A 9829-nucleotide genomic window follows, 5' to 3' on the forward strand; every position below is an offset into this window, starting at 1 on the left:
AAATTATTTATTTAGTCTTGTGCCTCAATGATGTGACTGGGAGTTGTAATTAAAAATTAAAGTTTTATAGAATGCAAAAGATTCAATCCTATAAGAGCTGAAATGTGCAATGACATTCTAAGACACAACATCCTCTGCATTCCTTCTTTCTCTCCCTTGACCACTGGTTCCTGTCCCTCTGCTACTGTTCTTGGTGACCATTTTCCCCGACACACTTGACTGCGCCTGTCTAAAATGGTGGTCCTAGAGAGTCGCTTTTTTAAACACAAAACACAAAATACTGAATCTACGTATACATTTAATTTTTATATATTCGTTAGTATTTGAGTACCACATCTTTGCCACAATCATTTCAGTTCTCCTTCTGAGCTTTTACCTCCCAGCACTTAAAGGTAGTAGAAGATAATACACAACGTAGCATCAGAAAAACATGTTCACTCTTAGTTTTCTTTTTCATTTGTTTGTGTTAGTGGGATTTTTAAAGAACTTTATCTTGTCTCAAGACTACAACAGTAGGAGGAAACTAGATCTTTAAATATACATCAAGCATAGAGCTTCCCTTGATAGTTGTGTTCCTGATGAATAACACCATTGTCAGAAAATGCAGTAAGATGCATGCCTAAATGCAGGGTTTGCCACAGTTACAAATCCAAGGATTCTAAGATTTTTGGAATGACCTGTTTTTGCAAAGAAAAGCAGCAGTTGAAAGAGAAAGGAAAATAAAATCCAAATATTTACAAACTTGAAATTCCAATTCTGGCTTTATGACCTGTTCCTATTTTTTTTAATTGTCTCTGCTATTTACTTTTATCAGACCTTTGGAATGGAACACTAATTGTGATTTGTTTGAAAACAATCTCATGTGAGAAAGTAGATTCAACTATTGCTCACTGATACCAGAAAATATAATTTTATATCCTGCAAAAAGCAGGTGACTGATTCCATTTTTGAAATTGATTTTGTCCAAGGGTATAATAAAACCAATATTGACTGCAGTTTTCAGGCTAGAGCTATTTTCCCCACAGGTGCTGAATTGACCTTAACTGTGCACACTTTACAATGTACTCAGTCATGTTTGTGGTCTTGGGTCAATAGGTTACTGTTCTATTTCTCAATTACATTCAGTATTACTGAAGTGAGGGGAACTTTGTATTAAGGAAACCAATCCAAGATCTCGCAGTAGTGAAACATTTAGGTCCCTAGCACTTTATATTGGTCTACCAGAAAAGACAATCAAAGTGTGTAGAGCGATACAGAGACTGAGAAAGAGGTAGAGAGAAAGAATAAAGACAAATAGAAAGAAAAGGAGTGGGAGATGGAAGGCATTAAAGAGCAGGAGGCATGTAGAGAGGCAGTTACAGAAAGAGTGACACAAATTTTGTCCATGAGCAATGCCAAGGAAGATCAACTAGTGTTTATAAATATTTGTGAAAAATGTTTACATTTTTGAAACTGCTTCGAGTCCCTCTTAGTCTTTGACTCTTCACCTCCATATTAAATGGTGCATTGGAAATGTGAATGGAGTGATGTGATGGGTCTAATTTCCATTGAGTATTACTGATAATTTTAATTCAAGAAAATTAAAATTGATTGTTTAGAGCACTGAAATATCTGTGAGCAGTCCTTACTGTGTTCATAAATATGATTGCCACATATCTGCAATTTGTCTTCACATTAGCAGCATGTTGAACAAATGTCCTTTTGATCTCAAGGCTTTCATGCTTCTAAGTTATGAAACAACAGTCAGAACATACCTTTAGCTTATGTTGAATTAGGCTACCAGTTATAGAAAAGTCTTCCAGAAATATTTTATATTCCTTTGCCTTTGAAATCCTCTTTTCAGGATCAGAATAGTGCATATTGTTGCTACACTGGAGAAAATGTGCTTTTCCTTGCCAATCAGATGTGATCAAATTATGGAAGGTTTAGCTAAAGATATGCAAACATATCTCAATACTTTGTATTTTCCCGTGAATTTCTCCTGTAGAGATCCTCCATATATACAAATCTTGGTAGAGTATTTTGCTATACGAATTGCTGTTATTGACACACCCAAGTCAAAATGTTGCATAAATTGACATTACTTGAAATTACATTTTTTAAACTATCTGTATCTTTTGAAAATGTTGAGGATTTGACATACATAAAAAGCTAAAATTTTAACATTTCAGAATTTTTTTCCAATTAATACACTTACATTTTGATACACATTTACAACATATATGCAGGGACAGAGGGACCTGGGAGATAATGTGCATAAGTCCCTGAAGGTTGCAGGACATATTGAGAGAGTGGTTAACAAAGCATATGGGATCTTGGACTTCATGAATAGAGGTATTGAGTACAAAAGTAGAGAGGTTATGCTGAAACTTTATAAAGCGCTGGTTAGGCCACAACTGGAGTATTGCGTCCAGTTCTGGTCACCACACTTTAGGAAGGATGTGAAGGCCCTTGAGAGGGTGCAGAGGAGATTTGCCAGAATGGTTCTGGGGATGGGAGATCTTAGCTACAAGGACAGGTTGGAAAAGCTGGATTTGTTTTCATTAGAACAAAGGAGGTTGAGGGGTGATTTGATAGAGGTGTACAAGATTATGATGGGTTTGGATAGGCTAGATGGGGTAAGGCTGTTCCCACTAGTTAATGGTACAAGGACTAGGGGACACAGATTTAAGGTTTTGGGCAAGCGATACAGGGGGAAAACTTTTTTACGCAGCGAGTGGTGATGACCTGGAATTCACTGCCGACAGAAGTGGTGGAAGCGGAGACACTCAGTGTTTTCAAGGGGAGTCTGGATAGGCATTTGAGGGAAATACACTTGCAGGGCTACAGGGATAGAGCGAGGGAATGGGACTGATTGGATTGCTCTCCAGAGAGCTGGCACGGACTCGATGGGCCAAATGGCCTCCTTCTGTGCCATTATGACTATGGGCTGGATTTTGTCATTCGGGGAGGGTTGGGGGTGGGCCAGGTGGTTGGCGGGTCCCGCCCCTGCCTCCAACGTGAGGCGGGATAATTTGGCAATTTTGCCTTAATTGGGCACTTGATTTCCAGTGTGTGGGAACCCCTGGCCCATTGAGTCTTTTGGTCCTGAAACTCGCCTCTGATGACGTCATCTATGCAGCTGCATTTACGGCCTGCAAGCAGCCTTGGTTCATTTTCTGCCTTACAACATTTTTGCTGAGACTTCTGAGGGATTAGTGGTGCAAACATGGCAAGCTCAAGGCCCAAGTGCGTACCCCGCTTTGATGAGGACTCCCTCCAAGCTATGGTGGAGGGAGCAAGAGCCCAGAAGGAAGTGCTGTTTCCTTCATCTGGGAGGAAAATGCCTCCCCAGCAGACCAAGGATGTGTGACTGCAAGTGGCACAGGAGGTCAGTGCCATCTCAATGTGCAGCAGAACCTGGCTGCAGTGCAGAAAGAGGTTTCATGACCTCCGCACAGGAAAAGTGAGTATTACATCACCATGACTCTCAATCTGCTTCCCGTCGCCTCTCATCACCAGCACTCTTCATTGCCAACTTCTTCTTCCACATCCCACTTGACCCTTACATCCCTGCACCCTTAACCATTCCCTCTCTCTATGTTCACATTCACTTAACTATTCGACTTGCAGCCCCTTCACTCCCTATCACTGTTATGCTATGACAACAACTTACAACACACAGGTCTTGGGACCTCACTCCACGTTTGTGTTCTAAGCATCTATACTATGGATTCTCTACATTCACTCCTTCATTCTCACTCAAACTCCACTTGTGTCCCTCATTGCAGGAAAAGAGAGCCCACAATAAGAGGGAAAGGGTGAAGACAGGAGGAGGGCCACCCTCAATAGCCCAGCTCACCAGCGCAGAGGAGGCGGCCCTCAAGATCGTGGGAGTCAAGGAGGATGCGCAAGTTAAGGACGGACAGACGGGCGCATCAGAGCAAGCTGGTGACAGAATCGTTTTTCATCTCTCATTCTGATGCTCTAACAGATTGACTTATGATCGTCTGCACAATTCCATGTGCATGCAACGTTTATCTCACATGTCTAACTTTTTCCTTTACGCCCCCACAGGACCATCGACAGCCCCCCCTCCCACTGTCCAAGAGGAACAGCCTCAGCCACAAGACTCCTCAGAGGAAGCTGCAACCTCTGAGGGTGCAGCGTCACCAGAATTAAGCGCACCCAGCACCAGCGCAGACACTCACAACCTCGGTGGGACCTTCGGGACATAGAGTAGTGTTGTCACCTGATGTATCACAGCTCACAAGTGAGCATCAGCAGATGGTGGAGACAGAGACTGCAGTGGAGAGTCCTCGTCGGAGGGCGCAGGATGCTCCCAGCTCGGCTCAGCTGCATGTCGACCCTGTGTCTCCGGGTCCATCCAGAAGGAGAACGGTGCTGGAGTCTCTGGCAGATTTTGTCTCCAGGGTCACTGCAAGTGTGGAGCGGATGGAGGAGTCCATCACTAACATGAGCAGAGTCTTTGTGGCGGCATTGGCGCATGAACGCATCACCACGGAAAGGACTGCAACCTCCGTGGAAAGGATGGCTACGGTAGAGGAGAGGATGGCTACGGCCATGGAGGAGCTAAGTTGCCAGAGTGTTGAAAACATGGTCATTGTTCAGAATAGACTGACATCTCTGGAGGAGCGATGGACAGCTATTGAGCAGAGAAGCTAGACCTTCATGGAAGTCCTCTGGAGTAGGACTGCCAGTTCAGAAAAGGGTCCTCATGGCTCCCCTGAAGTGCAGCAAGGTGCTGTCAAGCCACTTGCTAGCTCTGCAGTGGGCCTCACCCATGAGAGGGATGTTGGTGGCAAACAACAAGGAAGTGGGGGCTCCTCTCCAAGCGCTCACACTTCCATGCCACTGCAGAGCCCTCGGTCAGAGCCCCACCAGAGTCCTCACCCAACTGAGATCGGCGTCTCATCCCCTGCACAGCCGCAGGAGCAGCAGACTGTTGGCGAGCCCTCATAGGCTCGCAACCCCAGAGGACGCCCGCCAAAGGTGTCGAGGCAGGAGCAGCATGAAAGTGAGCAAGGGGCTTCCACATCTGCTGAAGCCACAGGGGAAGCACCACATAGGAGCACGTGTAAGAGGAAGATAAAGCACAAGTAGTCACAAGGGTAGTCACTTGGGTGTTCTGTTGTGTTTAATTGTGAAATGCCATCCGTGAATTAATGTTATAAAATGACTTGATGGCAAACTGTTGAAGTTGTGAACTGTGTCATTTCGCAAATGGGACTTCCACATTGAGGGCTCAGGGTGACTTGGAATTGTCAATATGGTGGTCAGATTGATAGGAAGCCGCAGGTTCTTGTCCATTGTCGATGGTGTGGTAAGAAAGTGCAAGCCAAATGTGTTTGATTGGGCAGCCAAAGCAAATCTGGCCAAGATCAGTGCATCCCTTGCATCCCGGGCAGCAATGTTCTCACCTGCTGCTGCCGCTGGTTGATGCGCCTCCGCAAGCTGTTCATTGTCGCGCTCTTCCTCTTCCTCCTCCTCATCCTCATCTGGGGAGGCTATGTGATGAGCCACTTGTACCTCAGGCAGCTGCAAGCCATGATGCTGTGCCATGTTGTGAAGTGCACAGCAGACCATGACGATTCTGGAGACCCTGGCTGCTGAGTACTGCAGGGCTCCACCTGATCTATCAAGGCATCTGAATCGCATCTTCAGCAAGCCGATGGTTTGCTCAATTATGGATCTGGTGGAAATGTGGCTGGAGTTGTAGCGCTCCTCAGCTTCCTTGGATGGCCTCCTCAACGGCGTCATTAGCCACGTCTTCAGGAGATAGCTCTTCTCTCCAAGTAGCCATCCACAAAGTTGGTCTGGCGGACTGAAGAGCGGAGGCACACTAGACTGCTGCAGGATGAAGGAGTCATGGCAACTGCCAGGGTACTTGGCGCAAACATGCAAAATTTCCTTCTTGTGGTCACACACCAGCTGCACGTTGAGGGAGTGGAAGCCCGTGCGGTTGACAAAAATACCTGGTTTGTGATGGGGTGCCTTAAGGGCCACATGTGCGCAGTCTACGACGCCCTGCACCCTTGGAAAGCCTGCCAGATTAGCAAATCCAACCGCATGCACGGTAACACTTGCTTGATCCTTGGAGAAGTTGATGTAATTGTGCACATTGGCAAAGAGGGCATCGGTTACCTGCGTGATGCAAGTGTGTGCAACTGCCTGGGAGATGCCGCTGTTGATCCCTGGAATGAGCCTGAAGCGAAAAAGTTGAGTGCGGTGCTGACTTTGACGGCCACTGGTAAGGGGTGTTCACCCGCTCCTCTGGGCTGCAGCATTGCGCAGATGTCACCCACTACCTCTCGCGAAAGTCTGAGCCTCCCTTGGCACTGCTGCTCAGTCATGTTGAGGTAGCCCGTCCTCTATCTGTAAACCCTGTTTTGGGGCTATGTCCTGCGGCGACGTCCTTCCCTGCGCTGGCGCCTTCTGGTCTGTGCAGCTTCAGGTGGGTAGCAGCAGATTGGCGCTCCTGTTGTTGCTCCTGCTGTTGGTGCTGCTGTTGTTCCGGGTTCTGCTGCGGCCGCGGCTGGTCTTCGTCCGAATCTGAGGTCCAGGAGGAAAGGAAATAAATGGTCCCCATGCTGCAGGTATATACCTCAGTTGAGGAAGTGCTCAGTCAAGGTGGGGAGAAGGGTTTCCCAAGAGCTCACACTGGAGATGGATCTCAGCTTCAAAACTTCCAAAATCAGTAGCTGCAAAAAGTTCTCCCAGACCTGAGAAAAAAAAGTTCTGCCACCTGCAAATGATCATTGTGGAAAACGGCTTTTTTATGGTGGAGCTGCAGCTGTTAGTAAACCATCCATTTGTGAGCCCACCAGGATTAACTGGCGTGTTCCAGGGGAGATGTGCAGCACGCAGGAAATGTGTTAAACTCTGAAAGGCCTCTCAAAATGGCATTATAGAGGCACTTAAGTGGTTGTTAAGTGCTTTAAGGGCCTATCCCGCCTCTTGGAGGCGGGACCGAAACGGGGTCTGAAAGCCCGTATTTGGGAAAGTTGCTCAGAGGCGGGTTGGAGGCGGGATCGGAGCCCGATGCCATTTTTGGCAACTTTCCCACCTGACCCTCCTTCAAAGCCGCCTCCTAGAGGCTGGCAAAATCCAGCCCTATGGCTCTATACCTTGGGATTCTACAAATACAGTAGCTGCAAAAGCCTTTTCTGAGAGTGTTCGCTCCTCTGGGCTAAAGTGTTTGCAGAACTTAAGTCTAGCAGGTTGGTGATACATGTTATCTGATTGATCGTTTCTCACAAACCAACATTGTAACTGTGTCAGCCATGGCTCGGTTGGTAGCACTTTCACCACTGAGTCAGAAGGTTGTGGGTTCAAGTTCCACTCCGGAGACTTGAGCACAAAAAGCTAAGCTGACATTCTAGGGCAGTACTGAGGGAGTGCTGCACTGTCGGAGGTCCTGTCTTTTTGATGAGACATTAAACCGAGTCTGCTCTCCCAGGTGGACGTAAAAGATCCCATGGCACTATTTCGAAGAAGAGCAGAGGAGTTATTCCTGGTGTCCTGGCCAATAAAAACAGATTATCTGGTTATTATCACATTGCTGTTTGTGGGAGCTTGCTGTGCGCATATTGGCTGCCGCGTTCTCTACATTACAACAGTGACTACACTTCAAAAATACCTCATTGGCTTTGAAGCGCTTTGGGACGTCCTGAGGTTATGAAAGGCATTATAGTGGTTCTGAAGTGGAAAATTAAAACTTAGGCTAATCAGTCAAACTTAAAGAAATAAATCTAAGCATGTTTGCCATGTTGTAGTGCCATGTAGTGACTTGAATGACGTGGTCTCCTATTGTGTGGGAGAGTGGGGAACAAGCAGGCGAAAATAACAGACAGGAAAAGACCAACTAGTCTATCTAGCCTGTTTCATACAGTTGGATGCCTTATGCTTCATGATTAAGACATTCCCTAACCACCCAGGTTCATGTAATCTCTTGAGAGAGGCTAAAAACCTGATTAAAAACCAATTATGGAAAAATAAGCTCTGGAAAATTCCTCTCCACACCCCCACCCCCACCCCCAAGTTGATCAAACCTAGTCCAGGAGACAACATTGATCATGCCACATATTACTTGGTACCTACCTTTCGTATGATGTGATCTCCGCCCCAGCCAGGAACCGGTCCAGCTCTCATTTGAAGGTATACAGCAAATCAGCACTCACTGCATGAGCTGGCAACTTGTTCCATAGGTCCACTATTTTCAGAAAGACATAACTGGTGTGTAAAGCAGTCCACTGGAAGATACAAATTTAAAAAAAGTATAAATATTTTACATAATAATACATATAGAGAAGAAATATGCAAATCTTTTTACAGTATTAAAGCCGAGCTATCAGTGAATCTAAATATTTAATGCTGAATAACAACATGACAGATTGCAACTACTACAATGTGAATATTGTTGGGTTAAAAGTTATTGATCTAAAATTACTGCTACAGTTGTCGCATTAGATAGTTGGAAGTCTTTAGACCAAGGACCAGTAGTTTTTTTTCCACCATCCCTGAGAAATGGTATTCTCTTTTTAGAGAATGAGTGAAAAGTGTTAATTTTTGTAGTTTTTATTGCCCACCAATCAAAATGGTGGATTTTGTCTGTTTTGTACAATTCATTTTCATTAGTGTGAATGACAGACAAAGAGTCAATTGCAATGTTCCTTTAATAATGCTCCTTGCACACTTCTCAGGTAGCTAGCAAGCTTCATACCTGGTATGAATATTGAACATTTTGTTGATCTAATTGTGGAGTAGACAAAACTAATGGCTCAACAATATTTGAGAAAAGCCCACTTCATGGACTGTGCCATAGAATTTTTTGTGGATTGCATAATGGAGAAATGGGCTGTCCTTTTTGGTGTGGTACAGCAGCCCACTAATAAGCAACAAAGACATGGAGCTTGTCAATATGTCACAGAGTATAATGTACTCAAAATCAACTACTACGAGAAGCTTTAGGATGGCTGGAAGAGGTTTCACAACTTGATAAAGAACACCAACATAAAGCAGCATAAAAGCAGAATGTCTTATTATCAAGAGGAATCAATATGGAGATTAAGTAAAGTTTAAGTAATTATAACAACAACAACAACAACTTGTATTTATATAGCACCTTTAACATAGTAAAACATCCCAAGGCGCTTCACAGGAGTATTAAAAGACAAAAAATTTGACACCAAGCCACATAAGGAGAAACTAGGGCAGGTGACCAAAAGCTTGATCGTTTTAAAGGAGGAAAAAGAGGTAGAGAGGCGGAGAAGTTTAGGCAGGGAATTCCAGAGCTTAGGGCCTAGGCAACAGAAGGCATGGCCACCAATGGTTGAGCGATTATAATCAGGGATGCTCAAGAGGGCAGAATTAGAGGAGCGCAGATATCTCAGGGGGTTGTGGTGTTGAAGGAGATTACAGAGATAGGGAGGGGCGAGGCCATGGAGGGATTTGAAAACAAGGATGAGAATTTTGAAATCGAGGCGTTGCTTAACTGGGAGCCAATGTAGGTCAGCGAGCACAGGGGTGATGGGCGAACGGGACTTGGTGTAAGTTAAGACACAGGCAGCCGAGTTTTGGATGACCTCAAGTTTACGTAGGGTAGAATGTGGGAGGCCAGCCAGGAGTGCGTTGGAATAGTCAAGTCTAGAGGTAACAAAGGCATGGATGAGGGTTTCAGCAGTGGATAAGCATAAATATAAAAAGCACAGGACCTACACAGAGAAATGAATACATTTTGAGGTGCTAAATCAGCATGTCTTGATATGAGGTGTGAAGTTAAATCTAAATAGTTATAGATATAAATGCACAAAATGCAGTGTGCAAACAG

This window comes from Somniosus microcephalus, chromosome 2, assembly GCF_052327205.1.
Source record: "Somniosus microcephalus isolate GS21.2 chromosome 2, FLI_Smic_1.0, whole genome shotgun sequence".
In the NCBI taxonomy this organism is placed as follows: domain Eukaryota; kingdom Metazoa; phylum Chordata; class Chondrichthyes; order Squaliformes; family Somniosidae; genus Somniosus; species Somniosus microcephalus.